Source organism: Mirounga leonina, unplaced genomic scaffold (assembly GCF_011800145.1).
Source record: "Mirounga leonina isolate KUSES-001 unplaced genomic scaffold, KU_Mleo_1.0 Mir_129, whole genome shotgun sequence".
NCBI lineage: Eukaryota > Metazoa > Chordata > Mammalia > Carnivora > Phocidae > Mirounga > Mirounga leonina.
The window spans coordinates 12800072-12826664 of NW_023270323.1; positions in this window are offsets into that span (position 1 = coordinate 12800072).

A 26593-nucleotide genomic window follows, 5' to 3' on the forward strand; every position below is an offset into this window, starting at 1 on the left:
TCCCTCAACCCCTCCCCTCCACTAGTGCATTCTCTCTCTCTCTAAAATAAATAAAGCTTTTTAAAAAATTAAATACAATTTGAAGTTTAAAAAAAATGGAGAACATGAGGGAATTTACATCTAAGAGGGCCTATATTTTCAGTGGATAAATCAGAAAATGTTCTACTAATTAAAGAGCATATTGGATGTGAAGGAATTCAAAAATATAAAGGTTTGATGCATTGATCATGGATAGTGAGAGAAGGAACAAAAGAGAAAGTCATTAGAGATGATGAAAAGAACATAATTGCATGTCCTTAAATTCAAAAGATATTTTAATGAATCAAAACCCATTGGAGCAAAATCTAATATCTTGCATAAGAATAAAAAGGGAGAGAAGGTTGTGAAGACATCGAACAGCTGAGCATACAAACAGGGGAGAATCAACATTCAAAAATAATTAGCACAAAACTCATCCATATTCATGCAAAGAGTTGGTCTAAAGAGTCTATTATATACTAAATACTGTTTTAGGCAACCAGGGATTCAATAGAAAACCAACTAGAAACATCCCTGCTCTTGTGGAACTTTCATTCTAGCAGGGGAAACAGACCATAAACGCATACAAAGTAATATATAATGTCAGGTAGCGAGAGTCCTGGAGTTCAAGGATGAAAACCACATCTGGGTAAGAGGATAGAAAGTGACAGGGCAGCGCAGGGAAAGGGAATGTTTCTCTAAGATGACAAAGGAGTAGCTAGCTAAATAAGTAAAATAGAGAGCCGTGTGAGATCTGGCAAATTTGCAGTCTGTACAGAACAAACAGCAAATATGAAAGAGCAGAAATAGGGAGGGACTTGGCATGTCTGAGAAGTAGATAAAAAGTCATGTGGCTGGAGCAGCTTGGGAGTGAGGGATGATAGGAAAAGAGGTTGAAAAGGTAGCCAGAGTCCAGGTCACGAAGAGCGTTCTAGGTGAGAAGTATGGCTTTTACTCTCTATATCATAGGGAGGGTTCCAAACAGGAAAATGACATAGTACCACTCATCAGTCAAAAGAATTGAGCTGCTGTATGTATGTGGAGGTAGGAGATATACGGGAAATCTTTGTATCTTCCACTCAATTTTGCTGTGAACCTAAAACTTTTAAAAAATAAAATCTATTTTAAAATACATATATATGTACCTAAGATATAAAGTGAAATAAAGACAGGGGCGCCTGGTGGCTCAGTCGGTTAAGCATCTGCTTTCAGCTCAGGTCGTGATCCCAGGGTCATGGGACTGCCCGCATAGGGCTTCCTGCTCAGCGGGGAGCCTGCTTCTCCCTCTCCCACTTCCCCTGCTCCGGCTCTCACTCTCTCCCTCACTCTCTCTGTCTCTCTCATGTGCGCACTCTCTCTAATAAATAAAATCTTAACAAATAAATAAAGTAAAATAAAGACAGAGAATTAACATCCTAAAAAACAAAACAGGAGTGGATTTTCCTGGTTACAGTGGGGAGCAGGGACACCAATTAGGAGATTGCTACAGAAACTGAGGCAGCGATGGGGGTTTAATATGTGGATGTGAATCCAGGCGATAGGCAGGAATGGGATATATCAATTATTACCATATAGATGATATTGAAAACCATGGGACTGGATGAGGAAGTGTAGAGGGAGAAAAGGTCCAAGGACTGGGTTGGGGTATCCCATCATCTCAGAAGAAACCCTCTAAAGGAAAACACACTTGAGAGTAACGAAGGATTAAACAAAGATGAGGAGGTGGGGAGGGAATGCAAAAGGAATCCAAATAACTCTGAGTCTTCTATTTCCAATTAGCAAGTCCCTAAAGAAAACTAGCAGTTGACTTTATACATTATAGCAATCATATTATCACTGACAGAAAACCATTGGGAACTTACCTGTGATGGCAGTTATGAAAGCTCAAATGAGTTATATGGCAAGGATCAATGTACAACTGACTCGGGCCAACTATACCATTAACCACAGTTCTTTGCAGTTGCTTCTCTGTATTTGTTTTCAAAGTCATCTTTCACACCTCCAGCTATTTATTCACCATAGTACTGACAGGTATTTATTATATATCATTATCACTGAAGTGAAAACTTAAATGAATCCACTGCCCTTAGGAATAATGGCCTCTTCAAAATCGTTTCATGCAATAAACAGATAAATAATCCCCTTCACATTTAGCACTGTTCACAATAGCCAAGAGGTAGAATCAACCCAAACGTCCATCGACAAATGAAAGGATAAATAAAATATGGTGTATATACATAAAACTGAGTATTATGCAGTCTTAAAAAAAAATAAGAAAATCTTGTTGCATGCTCCAAAATGCATAAGGCTTGAGGTCATTATGTTAAGCCAAAGAAGCCAGTCACAAAAGAACAAATATTGTATAATTCCACTCATATGAAGTATCTAAAGAAATCAAAATCATATAAACAGAAAGTAGAAAGTTGGTTGGCAGAGGCTGGGAAGAAGGAGGAAGAAAAATTAGTACATAGTAGGCATACAGTTTCAGATTTGCAAGATGAAAACGTTCTAGAGATCTGCTGCACAGTCATGTGAATGAATATACTTAACACTACTAAACTGTACACTTAAAAATGGTTAAGATGGTAAATTTAACATTATGTGTTTTTGCAACAATAAAAAATAATAATAAGCCCCTGCAAACTGGCATTGGTTCTTAGAATAAAGCAAGATTATAGGTTTCCTTGCTTCCAACCTTGACAGGTAAACTTTTTTATCCATCAGCCCCCGTATTAGTCTGACCGAGCTGCTGTAACAAAATACCACACACCAGGTGGCGTAAACAAGCAAATTTATTCCTCACAGTTCTGGAGACTAAAAGTGTGAGATCAAAGTTCCAGGAGATTTGGTTCCTGATGACATCTCTCTTTCTGGACTGCAAAGAGCCACCTTCTCACTAAGTCCTCACATGGCAGAGGGAGGGAGAGAATGAGCTTTCTGGTGTCTCCTCTAATAAGGACACTAATCCTATTGGATTCAGGCCCCCACATTATGACCTCATTTAACCCTAATAACTTCTTTACCCCAAAGAGAGTTACATTGGAAGTTAAAGTCTCAACCTACGAATTTTGGGGAGACACAACCAGTCCCCAGCAGCCCCATTGATTGATATATAGAATTCTCTCATAGGTGTGTATACACACGTGTAGTGCTTTCAGTATATGGTTGCAGAAGGAATATAATTCCCGGAGCTGAGGTTTTAAATTTGCTGATACAAACACCAACAATATTTATTATACAATCACAGATAAACTAATTCATGACAGTAATTTTAATGTAATAAAGAATTGAAAATGGGGCACCTGGGTGGCTCAGTCAGTTAAGCATACTCACTAATTAATCAATCTACCTCTGTTCAAAATTCAACTGTGTTATGGCATCACAATTATAGGACCATATTTTATGAAGGTTATACCTGTTCACTCTCCTTTGTTTCTATGTCCTATTTTTACTTTGCTTTAAAATGTGCCCGTGACATTCCAAAGATGAACAACATGGTGGATTGGGCTGAAAAACGTCAGGTGATGAGAGATTTCCCAATGGTTCTGAGTGTTGAAATGTCTGGTGTTCCCAGGAAACTATTAGCATCACAAGAATTAAGGCACTAATCTGTGACATTTGACCCTCACTGACTCTAGTCCATCAATGCCAATAGGCATCATAATGCTTTAACTGAGCCAAGAATGCTCAAGAAAATAACAGACTCTTCCATGCTCAGGTGCTTGGAAAATATAAACTGATCCACTTTGGAGTTTTACAATGCCCATTAGCATAATAAAAACTTTAAGAAATCCCAAATTAATTTTTAACCTGTGTTTAATTTTGTTAACTCCTGTGATTCAGATTATCTGTTACCAACTCAGCACCATTCCTTGCTCTCTTGTGGAACAGGGACTAAAAGCCAGGGAACATTATTCCCCTGGAATCTCTATAGTCTACCAGGGAGAGGTGCTCACATGAGATTGACAAGGCAAAAGAGAGACAGAAGCAACTGTCTTGCTCTATGATCAGTGTGGGCAGATACACGAGCATTGAAGACATAAATCCCTAAGAGTTTCACTACAAATCACCCATTTGTCTTTCAGGGCCTCAGGCAGTAGTAAAAGATAACATCATCATCATCATCATAGAAAACATTTATGAGTCTTTACTACGTACCATCATTTTCTAAAGATGTTACAAGTGTTAACTCATTTAACCCTCACAACAACACTTTGGGGTAGGCCCTATTATTTAGGTGATAGCTATTGATATTTATTGTATTGGAAATTAAAACTGAGAATTCATGTAAAAAATAATAAACTTAATAAATACAAACACAGGGGTGCCTGGGTGGCTCAGTCAGTTGAGCATTTGCCTTGGGCTCAGGTCATGTTCCCAGGGTTCTGGGATCGAGTCCTACATAGGGCTCCCTGCTCACTGGGGAGTCTACTTCTCCCTCTCCCTCTGCCCCTCTACACTCCACCCCCACCACCCGCTCATGCTCTCTCTCTCAAAAAAATAAATATTTTTTAAAATAATAAATAAATACAAATACAAATGATATATAACATATAAAAATAATTACATTTTCCAAACAAACAAACAAAAATGTAGTGGGGTGAGTACTATTGTTTCACATTTTTACAAATCTCTGTAGTGGATGACTTAGTAAAAGAGAGTCGTATTCTCACATGTATTTCTGCATTCAATCTGTTGCAATATGCTGTTGAGATTGAAGTACATGAAGAAAATCCAGCCTCACACAGATATGTAGTTGAAAAAGGGGAAATAATTTAATAGCCTTTTCAGACAATTACTGATACTTTTCCTTAATATTACCAGCAAAACTCAACCAAAGCTTATTTCTTTTTTTCTCCTTTTTTTTTTTTTTTGAACCAAAGGAGATTTCTTAAAGGTTAGCTAGAATATGGAATCTGAAACCATCTCAGTGATTTTTTTGAATTTGGATACACTAAACTTCATTAGATTGTCTCAAAGTTTGAATGGATTTTCTTTTTACACCTGCATTATTTTGTAACATCATATATTGTTCACTTGGAAAGTATTACTTCAATGAGTTATACAGATCTTCCAAATGTTTACAAATTTCATTCTAAAAAAAAAATCACGTTTCTTAGTATCAATACTGATCTCATCAGAAATGTCTCTAAGTATTGGAAATCTGTCAACCTCACTGTGGCAGATAAAAGTGTTCCAAAATTCTAATTTTCATCTGAATGCTCAAATTTTGTCATTGGCAATAAATACTGTCAGCTGTTTCTCTTGAAATGAAAGGCTCACTTTGTTGGTTTATTCTTGATCTATCGATTTTACTTTTTTTTCCCCCCAGCTTTATTGAAGTATAATTGACAAATAGACATGGTACGGATTTAAGGTATACAACATGATGTTTTGAAATATATATACATTGTGAAATTGTTCCCCCAATCAAGCTAAGTAACCTGTTCATCACCTCACATATTTACCTTTTGTGTGTGTTGGGTGAGACCACTTGAAATTTACTGTCTCAGCAAATTTCAAGTACATAATACATTATTATTAACTATAGTCACCATGCTATATATTAGATCTCCAGGATCATTTGTTTCTGAGAACATGTCTACCAAACACTTAATCTGAATGACCACAGTTTGCCTTTCTCTCAAATAAAAATGATGTTTCATTTTTTTTTAAAGTGGCTAGGTCAGATTACCACAAAATAAGGGCACTTCCTTAAAAAAACCATATTTCAATATGCAACAGAGTGTTTTATGCATACTTCCCATTTTGTCACAAAGAACACTAAAAGATGTGTACTCAAGGGTTGAGATTTAACAAAATTAAACATTATTACCACTTCACAGGGACATTCTTTCCTTTTTTTAAGATTCTGTTTATTTATTTGAGAGTGAGAGAGCACAAGTTTGGGGGGAGGGACAGAGGAGAAGCAGACTCCCCTCTGAGCAGGGAGCCTGATGCGGAGCTCGATCCCAGGACCGTGGGATCATGACCTGTGCCGAAGGCAGACGCTTAACCGACTGAGCCACCCAGGCCCCCCCATAGGGACATTCTTAAGCAAAACTGGCCCTGCGAGTGTGGTGATAATCTGACTTCTAGTTCAGTGCCACCGCCTTGATTCACACAAAGATGTCAATAGTTCCACCACCCTGCTTTGTATCATCAGTGCAAATTATCAACATGGTGAACTAGATAAATAACATTTTAGTGTTATTATGAAAATAGTTTTGACCTTATAGATCCCTAAAAAGACCTGGGGGATGCCAAGGTGCCTGTGGACCCGACTTTGAGAACTACTGCTGTATTCTTCCTGTCTAATTACATTTTCCTAAGTGATGGTTTTCCCCCTGGTTGATTGTTCTCCATCACCTACAGCACAAAACTCAAACTTGGCTGAGCCAGCTTTTAAAGGATGTATCATTCTCTGGCATCAGCCTCCCTTTCCAATGATGCCTCCCCAAATCCCTCTACAGTCACCAAACCTTACTCTAAAAGCAGGTCTGATCTATTCCCTAGATTTCTATTTTCCTCTCACTTTAATCTTGCACACACTATTTGCTTTTGTGAAACATCCCACCCCTTCCTCACTGGCCATAAAATCACAACCAGCTTGAAGAGTGCCCTCCTCAGTAATGGCTCCCCTCTGACTGCTCCGATCCACAGTAATTTGTTCATCCTGTACACTCAGCATTTATTGTGTACATCAGTCCTTCAGCACTTTCTACACTGCTTTGGTTGAAGATATCCTTTGTGGTTCTTTTTCACAAATTAGTCACACTTTTATAGGCCGATGCCTTGGCTCCCCACTTCCCTCAGGGATGAGACCACGTGTAACAAATCTTTGTATCTCGCACAATGGGAGATACATAGGCCCCAAAATAGGTTTTGGATGAAAAGTTGTGGTTGCCCCAGCTAGTCTACTGAGAGCCAACTCCTGACAGTCTTCAAGAAATTATGTGCTATTTAATCATCAATGAATCTCTTTTATGGAATGTCAAAAGAGAAAAAAATGGATCATAAATTTTGGCTACAATTACATAGACTCCTCTAATGTGATCCCTAGGACTACACTAGCTGAGAGAAACATTTCTTAAAAACTGTAAGCTTGACAAAAAAACATGCACATGTTAATAAAATATCTGAGGGTCATTGCTCTTGACAACAATTCCTATTGTCCCAGCACAATGGGGAAAAAGAAAAAGATTAATTAGTGTTGATTGTGGTTTCTTGACTACAGATCTTAGTACTAACTGGATGTCTAAAGATTCTGCTGTTTCTGGATATATGCTGACAGCTTCCACTCTGTCTGAAGGTTTATTATAGAAGAAACAAAGAAAAGGATGCTCCAGCTACTGTGAGTGCTGAAAATGTTTTGTCTCTCCCTCTCTAGGCAACAAGATTGCACAGTATATTAAACAAATTCTATTGAGAAGCCTTGAATACTTTGAGGTTCTCATCATGGCTATTACACTGAACACTGGAAGTATGTCTTTGAGTCATCAAAAAACGTTTTTATAAGCCTAGGCAATTAAGTGAGCAATTGAGGCAGAGATAAACATTCTCCAAGCTGATTTTAGTTTCTCATAAATGAGCATTAGAAAATCATCATGACAATGATTTATAATCTTCACGTGCAGTCTACCCTGAAGAATCAAGTGAGTGAGCAGGATTAAGTGCATAGAAGGCCTAAATGGGGATTGCGGGTAATAGGAGGAAAGGTATTGAGACAAATCTGGAGATGAAAACTTTACATCTGTCTGAATGTAATTTAATTTTCTTGATAAAGTATATATACATACCCATATCCTCTTTGCTATAGCTACTATGAAACAGACAGGGGTTGGAGGTGTCAGCAAATCTTTACCTAGGCTTTTAGTCTTATGTGTAAGAAGCTCCTAACACAGAATTGAGCCTGGCCCATTTCTTAATGTCATGATCAATTCTGAAGGATGGATTGTCCAATTAAATAAAAATATCCCATTTAAATATACGTATTTATCTGTTATTTAAAGACATACTTAAAAAAGGATTAATACTATATAAATTTTGAGGAAATTATATTAATCTGCAAATAAGCCTAAAAGAGCCTCAGAGATTATTTACTCCAAAGCATGTGATTTCATAAAGGGAAAACCGAAGTTCAAAGAGGTCGTGATTTTCCAAAGCCATATAGGTGATTATAAACAGAGGTAGGACTAAATCCGAGGCTCGTGGTTCTTGGTCCACAACTCTCCAGCACAGTCTCTTTCATATCACATTTGCATAATCACATATGCCTGGGGTGATGGTTATTACAAATGCCAATATTTATTAACCACATTCTCGGTATTTCCTAAATGAATACAAATTTCAAAAATATGACTACTGCAAAATGAGGAAATATCTCTCCTCTTTAGCATAGTGATACCTAAATTATACTAAATTGGAAGAAATATTTGTCTGAATTAATAAGTCTGAATTATGAAGTATTTTGTTTATAACATATCTCATTCCACACAGCATTTGGGGCTGTTTATAGAAGTATAATTGCTAAATATGAATAAAAATATATCATCAGAACCACCGAGAAAGATAAGTCAGAAGAAACAATTACAGACTCTGGTGGTGTGGAGGAGGGTAGTGTGAAAGAACTAGAGTATTTACGGTGATGAATTTCTGACTATTGTTTAGCTATCAATTTGATGCAAAGCTGCTTGACTGAGAAAATGGAAAGAGAAGCATGATCAGTTACACATTTGACATTAAGCACTGGGATAAAATATTTTAATTCTCTAGAGAAAGTAAACATTTCCTACATCTCATGCTAAAATTAATTTCTCACATGGATCATATATCTCATCTACACAATAGCTAAGGTTGTCCATAAGTTTGTAATTTTCATAATTAATATAATTAGATGGAGTTTGTAATATTAGTAAATGCCACATATATAAAGTCTAAAAACAAGTGTTTCTCAAAATATGGTTGAGGTGCCACCATTCTCAGAACCACGTGCTTGTCAAAAATGCAGATTTCTAAGCATGTACCTAAATCTAAAGAATCTGAATTTCTCCAAGTGGGATCAGGAATCTACATTTGACAAGTTCTAAAGTTGCATCAAATGTACTCTAAAGTTTAAGAACCACTGACCTAGACCATCTAGAGCTTTGATGAGCAACTCTCATTCCATAGGCATTCATGGAGAATCCCCAGCATGACCACATGGCTGCTATCTCATTCCAAATACAACTTTCATGTCATTAAAAATACAGGAATCTGAAATCAATCATTGATCAGAGTATCCCAATGGGAAAATAGCAGATTATCACTGTAGTTCAAACAATACCTCTATCAACTGGGTTTGGGGTAAGTGTTGCAAAGTAGACCATTCTAGGCTATAGAACGTAAGCTCATAAAAGCAGCAATTTTGTTTGGTTGACTGCTACCCCCTCCATGCCTAGAACAGGGTTGGGCCCATGGGAGACACTCAGTAAATATTTGTTCATTCATTCTTTGTCGAGGACCCAGCCAATAAGTATTCAAGGTTGTGGAACGTGTATTTTGGCAATCAATTCCTTTTTAGATAATGTTCATTTTCCTTTTAGGAAATTCTAGCACCGCCATGTGAAGCCAAAATAGAATCCCTTAAAGTGACAACTGTTTCTATTTGAGAACATAAAGTAGAGAAATGAAGGTTAAAGCAATGGCTAATAATGATTTGTAATCAGCATTTTAAGGTCATCAGCATAACAAATAGATGTTTCTAATTTTATCATTATAATGTTTACATTAAAAAGGATTCTAAAACAACGTGTTGCCTTAGATAAATACCTCATTATGATCTTGTTTTAGTCTAACATTCCATAGCTACCACAAAGGTAAACCACAAGAGATCTTAGGGGTGAATGGTGGAAAAATACATCGCATATAAATTACTGAGGTTTTTTTCTCCTAGTTTCTCTTTTATGTCACAACAAAATCATGTTAAATTAGATGCCTAGGGTTTGTTACGAAACCCCTTTACAAAATAATGATGACTGCTGATATTAATATTATCATTTAGTTGAAAAACATTTTGTTTTCCTGTGGAGATAATATTAAATAAAACCTCTCAGTTAAAGCAAGAAATTAAAGCAATACATAAACCACAATACCATTTTACAGCATTATAAAAGTTGCAAGCAAATTCTAAAAGGTCCTGTCGCCGTGTACTAAAGGCAGGACATCTTCTGCCACCTCTAAACATCACAACTAAAATACTCTGCAGGTCACAGAAGGAAATAAAAAAAGAATCATTCACAGGAGCTGTTCATACTGCTGTTAAGTGTAATCCTGAGGGATTACAACCTTTATAAACTGATGACTGGACAAAACTCCAGTTTACATCCTAGAAATGCACTGCTTATGGCCACAGAAACACAGGCAGTTCCATCAAGCTAACAGACATACGTATGGGGAGCAATGGAGGACAAAGCAACCATCACTAAAAATCACAAATCAAAAGAAAACGTCAGCTGCTCATGAAACCAAGTGAGGCGGAGCAACTTGTAATGAATGTAACCTTGTAAGCACCAAGTTGTTTAGTGCAAATACGCTTCCAAATTACTTCTGGATAGACAATGAATAGTTAAAAATTGTATTCTCATTATTTTTTTGAAACATTCTTTCTACAATCTTGTTTTCTCAACCTATTTGCTGTACCGTTGATTTAAGACCTGACTAGAAGAATTCCACTCAGCCTAAACTATGACATATTGCCAATTAATACCATCCAAATTAATGAAGTATGGTATTTCTAAAGGAAAAAAGACACTAAAAATTGGAATGCCCCAAAATAGATAAGTAGCTATTTTTTTTTAATAATCAGAACAATCAGGGGCGCCTGGGTGGCTCAGTCGTTAAGCATCTGCCTTCAGCTCAGGTCATAATCTCAGGGTCCTGGGATCGAGCCCCGCATCGGGCTCCCTGCTCAGCGGGAAGCCTGCTTCTCCCTCTCCCTCTGCCTGCCCCTCCCCCTGCTTGTGCTCTCTGGCTGTCAAATAAATAAATAAAATCTTTTTAAAAAAATATTTAAAAAAATAATAATCAAAACAATCAGATTTAACTATTCAATATTTTTTTTTTAAGATTTTATTTATTTATTTGAGAGAGTGAGAGAGAGAAAGAGCACAAGAGCGGGGAGCGGGAGAGGGAGAAGCAGGCTTCCCGCTGAGCAGGGAGCCCGATGCGGGGCTCGATCCCAGGACCCTAGAATCATGACCTGAGCCGAAGGCAGTCGCTTAACGACTGAGCCACCCAGGCGCCCAACTATTCAATATTTTTTATTCTGTTACCATGGAAATACATTTGAATAGTCTTGCTCAAGCAAATACCCTGATGTCATGAAAATAAATTTTTATAAAAAGTTTAAAAAGTGGATGTTTTTAAAATTCCAAACATCAGTGTGTATCTTTTACAAAGTTTTAACAAAACATACCAAGGGGGGAAAAAAACTATACCAAGTAAAACTTCCATTAAAAGGAAGAAATAAATAGTTATCACTGTCCCCTTGTCCTCATTCATCTCTGCTAGCCTTAGGAAAATAGGCATTCCCATTGAAATTACACACATGTTCAAAAACTACAAAGCAATGACAAGGTAACAAGATAAAAAAGTTTCTCTCCTCTACTGAAATCAAAGGCAGGTGATTTCCTATACTTCCATGATTTTGTCTACCTAAGATCACTGCTCTAATAATTTCAATAAAAACAACAGCATTAATACTATGTCTCAAGAGGTGATATCCTTTCTGGAGAGCAGCAAATGATCTCCCGACCACCCCTAAAGCAATCGCAGTTTAGGAACCAGCCAGCGAGGACCACAGAGGTTTTAGATGGAATTGGCAGGCTTCGTTGGACCCTCGTAGTCACTTTTATGACACTAGATGTGCAAACATGAGGAAAGAACAACCACCAAAACCATGAAGTCCGCAGGAAACGATGCCAACTAGTCAGAGAAAATACTGATTCCTGAGCATGTGTGTCTAAAAGCAGTGGCCACCAGCCCTAGCAGAGAGGTTTCTCTGAGGGCAGAGGAAAGGGTCAACAGATTGGCATTGGCTAGCAAAATACAAGGGAGGGGAGAATGGGAGAAAAGCAGCCCCCCCGGAGTTAATTACAGTAGAAATAGCATCCAGTTTCCAGCTTTATGAAATGGTTTCTGTAAACCCACTTGCTGATTCCCCTCCCCCTTTCAAAGGATGGGAAAGCAGCCAATCAGAAGCAGTTACAAGACGCCACCCACCCCACGGCCCATCAGCTGTCTGTCGGCAAGGGAACCACACCCCTCTCCTGACTTTGCAGTCAGGGTTAATACTGATAATTATTTGGTCCCTGGAGAGTCCTGTAATTACTACCTCCTCCTTCGCTCTCACATTTGCATTTCAATTGCCTTCATCCTAACACTGAACCGGCTCCAAGCTTTGTTTTGCCTGACCTTGTGTAGATAACATGCACTTCTTCATAGTCACTCTCTGCCTACCCTTCGGGTCTTCCTTGAAGGCTGCCTGGGTAATGTCCTCCTCTCCTGACAGATGTTCTAAAAATAATCAGGTGACTTTTTCGTGTATAAGCACAAGTGCTTATGATATCTACATGTAAAATATAACATCTACATGTAGAATATCTATAATATCTACATGTAATGTTGACATGTAACTATATACAAATATCTATATGTAATATCTGCGTGTAAAATATATGCAAATGTAAAATATATACATGTATGTATACATATATGCCTGTAATCTGATTATATGTGCCTTTTCTTTCAAGCTGTTTGGTGGTGATCATTCAGCTTCAAATGGTTCTACAAACAGCATATTCTCATTTTGACTAAAGATGAGAATGTTAGTTCCATCTGTAAAGAAAGCTCTCAAATTGCAGCATATTTATATATTGAGGCTTGATAGCTGGGAAAGTCAAAATGTGGGCTTCGCTAACAAATGTGATTTGCCAAGTACTTTCACAATATTTGAGACACTAAATCAGGCACTTCCTTCAGCCAGAAAAATGGCAGTCTTTTCCCTTATCGGGTTTATATCCTAACAGATATCACCATCTGCTATTTATTCTTTATTTTGAACATGGTATCACAGAGACACAACAAGTTTTAATGAATTTGTAAGATCTTATAGTTAACTTATTCCATCCAGGGAGCCGGGAAATTTTTAGAGAAAACAAGATATTTAAAAATCCACTTTTCTTGGAAGACATTCTCTCACTTAGACTGGTGATTAAGAGCACAGACTCTGAAAGCTGATCGTCTGAGTTCAAATCTTGCCTAACTCTACCACATGATGGTTGTGGTAGCATCCTACTTAACTCTGTGGATAAGTTTCCTTATCCACAAAGGGAAATAATAGCTGTCACTACTTTTCAGAGTCGTGGTTAAGGGTTAAATGAATGAATACATACAAAGAACCAGATTCAGGAGCGCCTGGGTGGTTCAGTCGGTTAAGCATCTGACTTTTGGTTTCGGCTCAGGTCATGGTCTCGCGCAGTTGTGGGATTGGGCCCCACATTGGACTCTGTGCTCAGTGAGGAGTCTGCTTCAGATTCTCTCTCCCTCTCACTCTCAAATGAATAAATAAACTCTTAAAAAACAGAAACAAAGAACCAGATTCACAGTAAATACTCTGTCAACATTAATCATTATCCATGTGCTGGGAAGCCACCCAAAAGGTGTATCTTCTAAATCCAATGTTCAAGTCTCCATATCCACCATTTCTGTATATTTATATACATTTTTAATTACAGTTGCAAGCCTAATGTAAGAGTGTGTACAGCAACATTTCCTGAGTACCCACTGTGTGTGCCTTTCCCCGCTCCAACACATTTAGTTGCCTATCCAATATCCAATCCCCACTTTTTCTTACCAGCCTAATCCTCTTTATTTTGGCACTAGCAATATGCCCAGCTGTAAGAAAGAGGACACAGTCCCCAGACTCCTATTCAGAGGAGGGGTTCATGTGACACTGTTCTGGCCAATGAGATATATGTGGAAGCTTTTGGTCGAGACTGAGAAATCTCCTGAAAGGGAGGCAAATCGCTCTCATGGAAAGTTTGCTTGTACTCATCTCCTTCTTCCCACCTGGAAAGCAGATGCAGTAGCTGGAGCTCCAGCACCCACCAGGTGACCAGAGTAAAAGGCACACTCCAAGCTTGACTAAAAGAAAGGGTAGAAAGAGCCTGGGTCATGATTTCAAAGACTTGCCACACAGCTCGGAACTACCTCTCTTTCAAGCAGCTTCTCAATGGGTAGTGAAAGATAAACTCTTATCCTATTTGAATTGAAATTGACCCTCGAACAATGTTGGGGGGTTAGGGGCACCAACCTCACTCCCATGTTGTTCATGGATCAACTGAACTCCTACCTGGGTTTTCTATACATACAGCCAAACTTACATCCTTGACATATCCACTGATGTAAGTGCGTGTAACTGTCCCCATTTACAGATAAAGTTAGGAAACATCATGTGATGACATATCCTGGAGATGACAAAACTACACTTGGAACCTAGGCAGTCTTGGTCTTAATTACACACTGTATGTCTCTCCAAAGAGTACCAATATTATGATTAGATTTGGGAAACAAAACTTGGCTTTTTCTCACATCTGTACAAGCCCCCCCCCTTTTTTTAAGATTTTATTTATTTATTTGACAGAGAGAGACACAGCAAAAGAGGGAACACAAGCAGAGGGAGTGGAAGAGGGAGAAGGAGGCTTCCTGCCGAGCAGGGAGCCCGATGCAGGGCTCGATCCCAGGACCCTGGGATCATGATCTGAGCCGAGGGCAGACACCCAACGAATGAGCCACCCAGGCGCCTCATGTACAAGCCCTTTCTTGATGCAACAGTCATTCCTTTGGACGACCAACAACCACGTAATCTATTAAGTGCCAAGCACAATGTGTTGGGCACTGGAGACACCACACAGAAAAAGCAGACAAGATCCTTCCCTTCACAGAGCTTACATCTGTGGGGGGATATAGATAACAACACAGACAACTACAGTATTGTAAGCCCCAGTATGTGGGTGATACAAGGCACTCTAAGAGAACAAAGGAGGCGGCCTAACCAGGCCAATTTTCTCTCCCTCCCCCAAAATATTCAGTTGCTGATGTGCAGGAAAAATTCCACAGTGGTCAATGCTATACTTGAGTAGTCTCAGACATGATTTTCTACCCAAGGGGAGGAGGGCAGGCTGAACTACTTTCCCCTTGCACCCTCTTGACTTGACATGGGATTCCCAAGGCTTTTTCCACACTATGCATTCACCCTTTCTCTTACTTATAATTGTTCTTACTCTTGACATGCAGAGGTGAGGAATGTCTCCCTATTCTCCCACACATGCATTAAATGGGCTGTCACTTTGTTATAGGCTAGTCCTGCCCATGTCTGTCCACAAGCTCTGTTCTTGCCAGCACTCAGAGGACATCCCTTCGGTCTATTCTGTCACAGAGTGCTCACCACTACACTTGCCTTTGTTCACTCCTGTCACTTGTGGGCAGGACGGCAATTAAAATGGGACAGTGAGGACCTGCCTTTTAAATCTTCAGCGTCAAATCCAAGTAAAATAATTCCCTTCTCTGAATCATAAAGCCTGAGCTTTTCTTCTGACTCCTGAGATCTCAGTGTTCGTCTATGGTTCACATACCTAATCTAGAAAGATCTCCTTTTGTTAACCATCACATTGGGAAATCAAGTAAAATAAGTCTCTTTTGTTCTCACCCTCAATGTCCTTCTCTCTCAAGAGAGCAATATATCTCATAAAATTCTAAAAAGGAAGGCAGAATGACATTGTTAAAACCTCGACTGTGTTTTGATCTTATTTTGTCAGTTAATTATCCACTCCCCATTTGCCCTCTGAGTAGGAAGCATGAAAACATGGAACACCATGGGAACACCAAGCCCTACCTAGGTCATTTCTACCAATGATAAGAGCTACTGTGGAGTCACTTGACAAACCTAAGGGTTTGTCAAGTGACTCCACAGTGTGCAGGCAATAGAGACAGCACAAAGAACGACAATGAAAAAAGCAAATAGATATTTATTTTACTTGTCCTTAGTGGCTTAAAAGCAGGGCACAATCTATGTTTGTTGCCTGAATAATGGCCCCTTTTGCCTTTCAGCTCTTTGCATCAACAGACTTCTATGCCTGCCTCACTCCTTAACACATTATCCCTGTTCATTCTATTTGTCACTATAATTATGTGACTCAAAGGGCAATAACCTGGTGAAACGAGGACTGTGACGTCTCATCCTAAGCCAGTAACTTCTCTTATGACCTTGTAGGAATTACCCAAGCTCCACATCCTCGTTGTGAGAATGGCAGTGACAATAACCTCCCTCATAGGTTGATGTAAAAACAAGTAGATTTTTCAAATTATGATCAAACATTTCATAAACAAAGGGCTTTGAAGCGCCATTAGCATTCTCAGACTTGTGCTGCATTTCCAATTACAGAATGAGTCAGTTACTGATTAATCATGACTGGAGCAGTAGTCCCTTCCCATCAAGTACAGCCACGGGGCAGAAGAGTGTCAAGATAAAATATGCATAGGGGGCACCTGGGTGGCTCAGTCATCGAGCGTCTGCCTTTGGCTCAGGTCACGGTCCCAGGGTCCTGGGATCGAGCCCTGCATCGGGCTCCCTGCTCAACAGGGAGTCTGCTTCTCCCACTCCCCCTGCTTGTGTTCCCTCTCTTGCTGTCTCTCTCTCTGCCAAATAAATAAATAAAAATCTTAAAAAATAAAAATAAAATATGCATTGAAACGTTGCTCTCATAACTTTGGATATCAAAAAATGCCATCAGATTTTTTTCATTGTCACACAAAGCACTGGACACAAAACTGAACATGGAGAGGCTCCACAGAGGGGAGTCAAGGATGAGAACATTGATTTCCATCATTCATCCTTGCCACATTGGTGGAGAATCAGTAATGAGCATGAAATCGAGGCTGCTCTCTTCCAATCTGCTCCCCTGTGCTCAGTATCTGACAGTAGCTGGGTTTAGCATGTTGGCCAGAAAATGCAGATTCAGGTGGCAAAACTGTGCTCCTCACAAAAACCTGGTTTGCTAACCCTTTTGAATCTCATTTTCCCCTCCTTCCAGCATCTCTAGTTCATTCATGACTCTCTGACCAGATTTTGTACACTGTAGTTCTTGTTCAGCTCCTGGGTGCTGGGCCTTTTCCCAAGTCCCAGAATTCCAGGAGACATCTCCATTTATAAGAGCTTTATTTACGGGGGCGCCTGGGTGGCTCAGTCGTTAAGCGTCTGCCTTCAGCTCAGGTCATGATCCCAGGGTCCCGGGATCGAGTCCCACATCGGGCTCCCTGCTGGGCGGGAAGTCTGCTTCTCCCTCTCCCACTCCCCCTGCTTGTGTTCCTGCTCTCGCTATCTCTCTCTGTGTCAAATAAATAAATAAAATCTTAAAAAAAAAAAAGAGCTTTATTTATGGTAAATATTTACATTTATTTGAGGCAAAAGATAGTAGTAGCAGCCATTATTAAAACCCTGCTGGAACACTCAATTTTTCTGTGATTTCTGCCTCAATATTTCCTGTTTCTTCTGGCCCTGCCCACTTCTGTGAGCTCCATTCACTTCTCTCTTGCCTTCAGATTCTCAAGTAAGAGCTTGGGGTAGCATGGACAAATGAGGAGCATGGAGGACAAATGCCAAGCTCATGTGTCCTTGCTCCCATACTTGCTCACCCCCTGCCTTCATACTTTTCTCCATGACACCACTAGGGAAAGATATATTCGTACCTACTTCATAGTATTCCTGTGAGGCATAAGAATATGTTCTATATAAAGCATTTAGAGCAATGCCTGACATTACTAGGTACTCAGTAAATATCAGCTACTGACAGTAGCTGAAATATGGAAAGGTCCTTAGTAATTGTTATTATTGGGACAATAGTCATCTCTATTCTTAACCTGTCTACTGTAGTGGCCAAGTCTCTAAGATTTTGCATCACTGATATTTTTATTACATTTCAAGAAAGCTTTTTTTATAATTGTATATATCACATTTCAACTAAACAAACTCAAAAAAGTATAAAATTCATATGTACAAATTATTTCAGAGTAAATATATTTCTTTGATACATTTTATAAACCTTTGATTTGGAAAATAGAGATTAAAAAGGAGGAGGTTTTAATAAGGGAAAATTTCTCATATCTGAGCTGTATATAGCAGGTGACGGCAAAGAGGGAATGGGGGGATAAGGGTGTTACTTGAAGTAGATCTCCTTGAGAAGGTAATGTTTTAGCAAAAAACTTAAAGAAGGGGCAGTTGGGTGGCTCAGTCAGTTAAGCATCTGCCTTCCACTCAGGTCATGATCCCAGGGTCCTGGGATAGAGCCCCAGTTGAGCCCCGCGGGGAGCTCTGTGCTCAGCAGGGAGTCTGCTTCTCCCTCTCCCACTACCCCCTCCCCTCCTCACCCCCCACCTCGTGTTCAGTCATGCCCAGGCTCACGCATACTCTCTCTCTCTCTCTCAAATAAATCTTCAAAAAAAGAGAAAAAAAAAAACCTCAAAGAAACCATCTGAATATCTGAGAGAAGACAACTCTAGAGAAAGAGAGCAGTTGAAAAAAGCCTCTTATATGGAAGGATGCCTGATATGTTGGAAGGACATCAAGAAGGCCAGCATGGCTTTCTTCATGGAGTGGAATGGGAAAGTAGGAGAGTGGGTGGGTCAGGGTGGTAATAGAGCCCAGAGTGCTTAGGGCCTCAGAAACTATTATAAGGACTCTGGGTTCTAGATATATTTGAAAGCAGAGCCAAAAGATTTCTTAACGGATTGGGTATAAACCACTATAGGTAAAATGAAGTCAAAGATAATTTCAAGAATTTTGGCCTGAGCATCTAAGGCTGAGGGCAGATTTGCCATCAACCCAAATGGAAGAGGCTATGGGTAAAGGATGGGGGATTAGTAGTTCAATCTTTAACATGATGATTTTTAGATATCCAATAGACATCCAAATGAAGATGTCTAGTAGGAGGTTGTCTATATGAATCTGGAGTTCAGAAGAAAAGTCTGGACTTAGGAACCATGGGCTTGACACTAGATGACAGCATTGAGTGAGTACAGATAGAGAAAAGAAGATCAAGGAATGAAAAGTACTCAATCCTAGAGCACTCTAACATGATAAACTCAGACAGAAGAGAAAGAGACTGAGAAGGAGTTAACAGTGAGGTACAAGGAAAACCAAACAGGGTGGTATAATGGAAACCAGGTGAAGAAATTGAATCAAGGAAAATGGTGTGATCAAGTATGTCAAATAGGCTGATAGATATGAATCACCATATTGTAGCCAAAAAAAAGTGCTGATAGATAAAACAAGATGGGGGCTGGGCATTGGCCACCATATGTAGTAAGCAGTAATATGGATATCATTGGTTACCTTGATAGGGGTCAATTCTTTGGAGTGCTGAGGAGTCATCCTGATTGGAATGAGTTGAGGAGAAAATGAGAGAAGAGAAATTGTAGACAGCCAATATAGACAATTCTTCTCAGGAGTTTTTCACTAATGGGGATTAAAGGAAAGGGGTAACTAGTGAGAGAATAGGCCAAGAGAAGATTTTATTTTAGATGGGAAAAATTACAGTATGTTTGCATGTTGATGGGAAAAATCTAGTAGAGAGCAAAGAATATACGTAGATGATAGAAGAACTGCTAAATGAATGTCATTGTAGCAAGTGCACAAGAGGATGAATTGACTTTAGATAGACCATGGATAGCTAATGCGTACCAACAGGCAGGGAGACACAGTATCAGGGTTTAAATACTGGTAGATATGGTGATGGACATTTCAGGGAAGTTCTCTTTTTATTGGTCCAATTTTTTTGGTGAGGAGGTTAAGAGTGATGGCAGGGAAGAAAGGATTATGGGTTTGAGGGTAAAGGAGAAATGTTAAAGTAGTTGTAAAGGACAATGGGAGACTGAATGGGCCACTATGACTGCCTGGCATCAGTAAGGGCCCACCTGAGGTTTATATATTGAATTTAAATGAAACCAGTCAGCATGGTTCCAAGTTTTTCTCCAGGAATACTCAGCTGCATGGTTGTAAACCCAGAAAAGGAAAAGTTTAACCCAGCTGTAGTTTCATGAAGCAGTACAATGAAAGGAGAGGTGGGGCAAGAGTCAAGAGTAAACGTTAGGAGATGATTATGATTGTGCATGAATGAGGCTGGCTAAGAAGCATAATGAAGATGTCACAAGGAGAGAGACAGTTTAAAGGTGGTGGATCAATGAACTGTAGGTCCCAGTGGAGGTAAAAGAATGGCTGGAGGGGAGCTGAGGGGAGGCACTTGTTTAGGAGTAGGATATAAGAAATTAAGATTATGCAACCCGATACACCACATTAATAAAAGAAAGGATAAGAACCATATGACCCTCTCAATAGATGCAGAAAAAGCATTTGACAAAGTATAGCATGAATTCTTGATAAAAACCCTCAACAAAGTAGGTATACATGGAACATACCTCAACATGATAAAGGCCATATACAAAAGACCCACAGTTAATATCATCCTCAATGAGAAAAACTGAAAGCTTTTCCTCTCCAGTCAGGAAGAAGACAGGGATGTCCACTCTCACTATTTAATATAGTACTGGAAGTCTTAGCCTCAGCAATCAGACAACAAAAAGAAATAAAAGGCATCCAAATTGGCAAGGAAGAAGTCAAACTTTCTATATTTGCAGATGACATGATTCTCTATGTAGAAAACCCTAAAGATTCCACCAAAAAAATTGCCAGAACTAATACATGAATTCAGCAAAGTTGCAGGATATAAAATCAACGCACAGAAATCTGTTGCATTTCTATACATCAATAATGAAGTAGCAGAAAGAGAAATCAAGGAATTAATCCCATTTACAATGACACCAAAAACAATAAGATACCTAGGAATAAACCTAACCAAAGAGGTAAAAGATCTGTACTCTGATAGAAAACTGATGAAATAAATTGAAGAGAACACAAAGAAATGGGAAAACATTCCATGCTCATGGATTGGAAGAACAAACATTGTCAAAATGTCTATACTACCCAAAGCAACTTATACATTTAATGCAATCCTTATCAAAATACCACCAGCATTTTTTACAGAGCTAGAACAAACAATCCTAAAATTTGTATGGAACCACAAAGACCCCGAATAGCCAAAGCAATCCTGAAAAAGAACAGCAAAGCTGGAGGCATCATGATTCCGGACTTCAAACTCTATTACAAAGCTGTAATATCAAGACAGTATGGTACTGGCACAAAAACAGACACATAGATCAATGGAACAGAATAGAAAATCCAGAAATGGACCCACAACTGTATGGCCAACTAATCTTTAACAAAGATTAAAGTACAAGGAAAGAATATCCAATGGAAAGAAAGACTGTCTCTTTAACAAATGGTGTTGGGAAAATTGGACAGCCACAAGCAGAAGAATGAAACTGGACCATTTCCTTACACCATACACAAAAATAGACTCAAAATGGACAAAAGACCTAAATGTGAGACAGGAATCCATCAGTATCCTTGAGGAGAACAAAGGCAGCAACCTCTACGACCTCAGCCGCAGCAACTTCTTCCTAGACATATTGCCAAAGGCAAGAGAAGCAAGGGCAAAAATGAACTATTCAGACTTCATCAAGATAAAAACTCCTGCACAGCAAAGGAAACAATCAACAAAACCAAAAGACAACCAACAGAATGGGAGAAGATATTTGCAAATGACATATCAGATAAAGGGCTAGTATCTAAAATCTTGAAAGAATTTATCCAACTCAACACCCAAAATACAAAAAATCCAGTCAAAGAAATGGGCAGAAGACATGATTAGACATTTCTCCAAAGACATCCATCCAGATGGCTAACAGACACATGAAAAGATGCTCAACATCACTCATCATCAGGGAAATACAAATCAAAACCATGATGAGATACCACCACACACCTGTCAGAATGGCTAAAATTAACAACACAGGAAACAACAAATGTTGGCGGGGATGCAGAGAAAGGGGAACCCTCCTACACTGTTGGTAGGAATGCAAACTGGTGCAGCCACTCTGGGAAACAGTATGGAGGTTCCTCCAAAAGCTAAAAGTAGAACTACCCTATGACCCAGCAATTGCACAACTAGGTATTTACCCAAAGGATACAAAAATACAGATTCGAAGGGGCACATGCACCCCAATGTTTATAGCAACATTATCGACAACAGCCGAACTATGGAAAGAACTCATATGTCCATTGACAGATGAATGGATAAAGAAGATGAATGGATAAAGAAGAAGATAAAGAAGAGGTATATACTCCTTCTTTATCCATTCATACACACACACACACTGGAATATTACTCAGCCATCAAAAAGAATGAAATCTTGGTATTTGCAATGATGTGGATGGAGATAGAGTTGTGCTAAGTGAAATAAGTCACACAGAGAAAGACAAATACCATATGATTTCACTCCTATGTGGAATTTAAGAAACAAAACAGATGAATATATGGGAAAAGAGAAAAAAAGAGAGAGGGAAGCAAACCATAAGAGACTCTTAACGATAGAGAACAAACTGAGGGTTGATGGGGGGAAGTGGGTGCGGGATGGGCTAAGTGGGGGGTGGGTATTAAGGAGGGCACTTGTGATGAGCACTGGGTGTTACATGTAAGTGATGAATCACTAAATTCTACTCCTGAAACCAATATTACAGTGTATGTTAACTAACTGGAATTTAAATAAAAATTTGAAAAGGAAAAAAAAAAAGAAATTAAGATTATAGAATTAAGACTAATGACAAAGTCTAGGATATAGCCATGAGAGTAAGGGGCTATACTAGGCTGGAGTCAAGTTCATTGAAGAAGAGTTCAAGGAACTTACAGGTCAGGATGTTGGAAGGATTCTTTGTGTCCCTATTAAAATTAGCAAGAATTATGAGTATATTAGAGAAAGCAAAAATGAGCCACAAGTAAAACCATAGAAAATAAAAGGGAACACCTGGAGAATCAGTAAGTGATGGCAAGACTAGGGGACAATGAGAGATATATGACAACATGAGAATCAATGTTGAGAGGTCATAGGTAGGGAAAAGGGAGAATGGTCTGGAAGCAGCAATAAAGTACAAGGAGGAGACCTTCTCCACTCTTGGGCCCAGTGGGGAGAAGCTATGGAAATGATGGAAAGCCACCACTTGAGACAGATGTCAGGAAAGCAGAAACTTCAGGAGAGAGCAAGGTTTATTTCAGAGCAAGAAAATGAAAAAGAATAGTCAATGAATAGGTTGAGGAATAGGAGATTTTACTTCTAATAGAACTCAAATTCCAGGGGTGCCTGGGTGGCTCAGTCGGTTAAGCGTCTGCCTTCTGCTCAAGTCATGATCCCAGGGTCTTGGGATCGAGCCCTGCAGCGAACCCCGCATCGGGCTCCCTGCTCATAGGGGAGTCTGCTTCTCCCTCTCCCTCTGCCTCTCCTCTTGCTTGTGCCCCCTCTCTCTCTCTCTGTCAAATAAATAAATAAATAAAATCTTTAAAAAAAAAAAAAAGAACTCAAATTCCAAAGGGCACTGTGGAAGAATTTTAGAAGTTGGATAAAGGCAGGGAAAAGAACAGAATGGGGGTATGTGGAACTCAATGGGGATTAGAGTGTAGGAAACGAGAGGTGACCTGGATGTCTGGAGACTCCTTTAGAGGCTGTGACATAAGTAGGTATAAATGGAATAATAGAGTAGTCCAGGGAGATATGATACTGATGCTATGCTGATAGACTGAATTCACACATAGGGAAAAATGGATTTCTAGGGCTTCCTAAAAATGAGCATAAAAAGTTACAAGTAGGTGCGCCTGAGTGGCTCAGTCTGTTAAGCGGCTGCCTTTGACTCGGGTCATGATCTCAGGATCCTAGGATTGAGCCTCCTATCAGGCTCCCTGCTCAGCAGAGAGTCTGCTTCTCCCTCTCCCTCTGACCCTCCCCCCATTCATGCTCTTGCTCTGTCTCTCTCAAATAAATAAATAAATAAAATCTTTAAAAAAAAAAAAACTTAGAAGTAATAATGATCTTAATTTAATGTACCATCTCTCTCTTAGCTTCTGTTGGGAAGGAGCAGTTTTATTTTAAGCATATGTGATCCATCTCGACCCCTACCAATGGACTCAAGGATTTTGGAGTACTTACCACACCAAGCTGACCTGTTCTCCCTTCTCCCCTCCCCCACTTCATTATCTAACCAAAGTAATGACTTGAATAAAGAGAATTTTGAGAGAGTTAGAAAACAATGTCATGGCAGACCAGCAAGGGTAAAAGTTTAGACCAGAGAGAGCAGCCTTCAATCCATTATGACTATGCACTTAACTTTCTGGTAGGGTGAACCCTGACTCATCCTTCTCTATAAAGTCTCTGGGATCACTTACATTTTTCTCAAGACACATACATTCCACTCCACCTATTAACTCACTAAAACAACCATAAGAATGCAAATCTGGTGTGTATCTTGCCTTTTAAAATGTATGTATATTTATGTGTATTGTTAATTACAGCAGATGCAATAATTAAATTATTCAGCTAAAATCTTCAGTATAAATGACATTATGTTCTATTCTATAGATAGTAAAAATAAGCTTTGAAGGTACAAAAAGCTGACAAGCAATCAACCTAAAATCTCCAAAAACAGAATTCCCTTACTTATGAATGAAAAGTTGTTGTCTAACTAATTATTTACTTAGTTTTATTCAAGCCCGATAAGTTGCTTAAAAAAAAAAAATCCTATAATACTCAGTTTAAGCTAAATTCTCTAAATGTGCTCACATTCAGCTGATTAACTTCTTAAAGGCAAGTTGCTAATATAGGCCCGACAAGATAGGCAAAAATGCAACTTATGCTCCAAACATAATTTGGGGTCACCTTATCCTTATTCCATGCTTCAAATAGCACCTATATTCTGATTCTGATTCACCTATACTCCCAACTACCAGTCATAATAAGAGATTAAGCAAAAGTATTGCTCTCTTCTCTGAATGCATATATTCATCTACCAAGAAGAAAATGACATGGGGGCCTGTATCAGTCAGGTTACTCATAGACACAAAATAGCACCCCCCCAAAATGGGTATTGAAAAGAGCTTAAGACATCGATAATTTACAAAAGTGTGGTCAGTGATAAAGGGAATCGAATAAGAAATAAGGAGCCACCCTGAGTCTAGGAAAAATGGGAAGCGGCTACTATCCCTAGGTGTGAAAGGGCAAGAATAAGGAGCAGTTCCAAGGACCTACTCGTTAAGCTTTATTAATACTTGTTTAGCCTAGTAGGAGCTGTGATTCTCTGTGATTCTCTGTAGAGAAATTCAACCACTGCCCACACATGGCTCAGCAGGGAGATTTCCACAGGAATAAATACATTAATTTTACCTTCCTCCCACCTTCCGATATGATGCTTTCCATTGTTTAAACCCAACTACCGGAAGCCAGAGGGCAAAAAAAGCTTATTCTTGCAGCCCATAAAAGCACCATCCTGGGGCATATCTCAGGATGAAGAGTGGAAAGTGCATCCAGAGAGACAAATGGAGAATATCCAGCATAGGAGCCAACACAATGAGACAGAAACAACGGGCACTGAAAACAAAGATCTTAAACTGGCAAAGGAGAATGGAGACCTCTACGAGGGAGGTCTCTAAGGAAAAGGGGATGGGGAGAGAATTCAATATAATCTCTGGTATGGATGAGGATTTGAAAAACTCAAAACTGCATGTACTTCCGCTCAATGATGCAAGGAGATAAAACAACACTTATAGGAGAAAAAGAAACAGAAAAAGCTATCGAAGAAAGGCAGCTTAAATTTGACATAAACTAAAACACAGCATGAGTTTGAGTAAATGACAAAAAAATTCTTCTAAACTTGACACTGGGGTTATTCTTTTTTGGATGACACCAAATCCTGAATGTAAACTTAAAAGAAGGACATATACTCATAGTGCATTATTTGGCTCACTAAACAATTTTTTAACAGCTTGGAATATCATGAATGCTGTTTGTTGGCCTTCAATGTTAAGAATTTACCTATATGTGATTCATTCTAGTTTATAGATTAGAATCTAAATTTTATCAAATTAAAAAAAAGGGGGGGGAGTGGCAGAGGTAGAGGGAGAGAGAGAATCTTAAGAGATCTTTTAGACCTCTTAAAATCTGAAATCATGACCTGAGCTGAGATCAAGTGTCAGGTGCTTAACCAACTGGGGCGCCTGGCTGGCCCAGTCAGAGGACTGGGACTCTTCATCTCGGGGTCATGAGTTCGAGCCCCATGTTGGGCACAGAGATTATTAAAAAAATAAATACATAAAAACTTTTAAGAAATTAAAATTAAAAATAAATTTAAGAAAATACAAGTAGAACCGATACATATAGGGAGACGAAAATGGGGCAAAAAAGGTGGCACAAAGGAAGAAAGTGATAATGTTCTCACCTTATGAAGTTGTTGACAAAAAATATATATATGTTTTCTTTAGGCACTAGAATAAGAAATAGGGATCAGGTATGTAATTTGAAGTTGCAGGGTGACCAGTAGAGG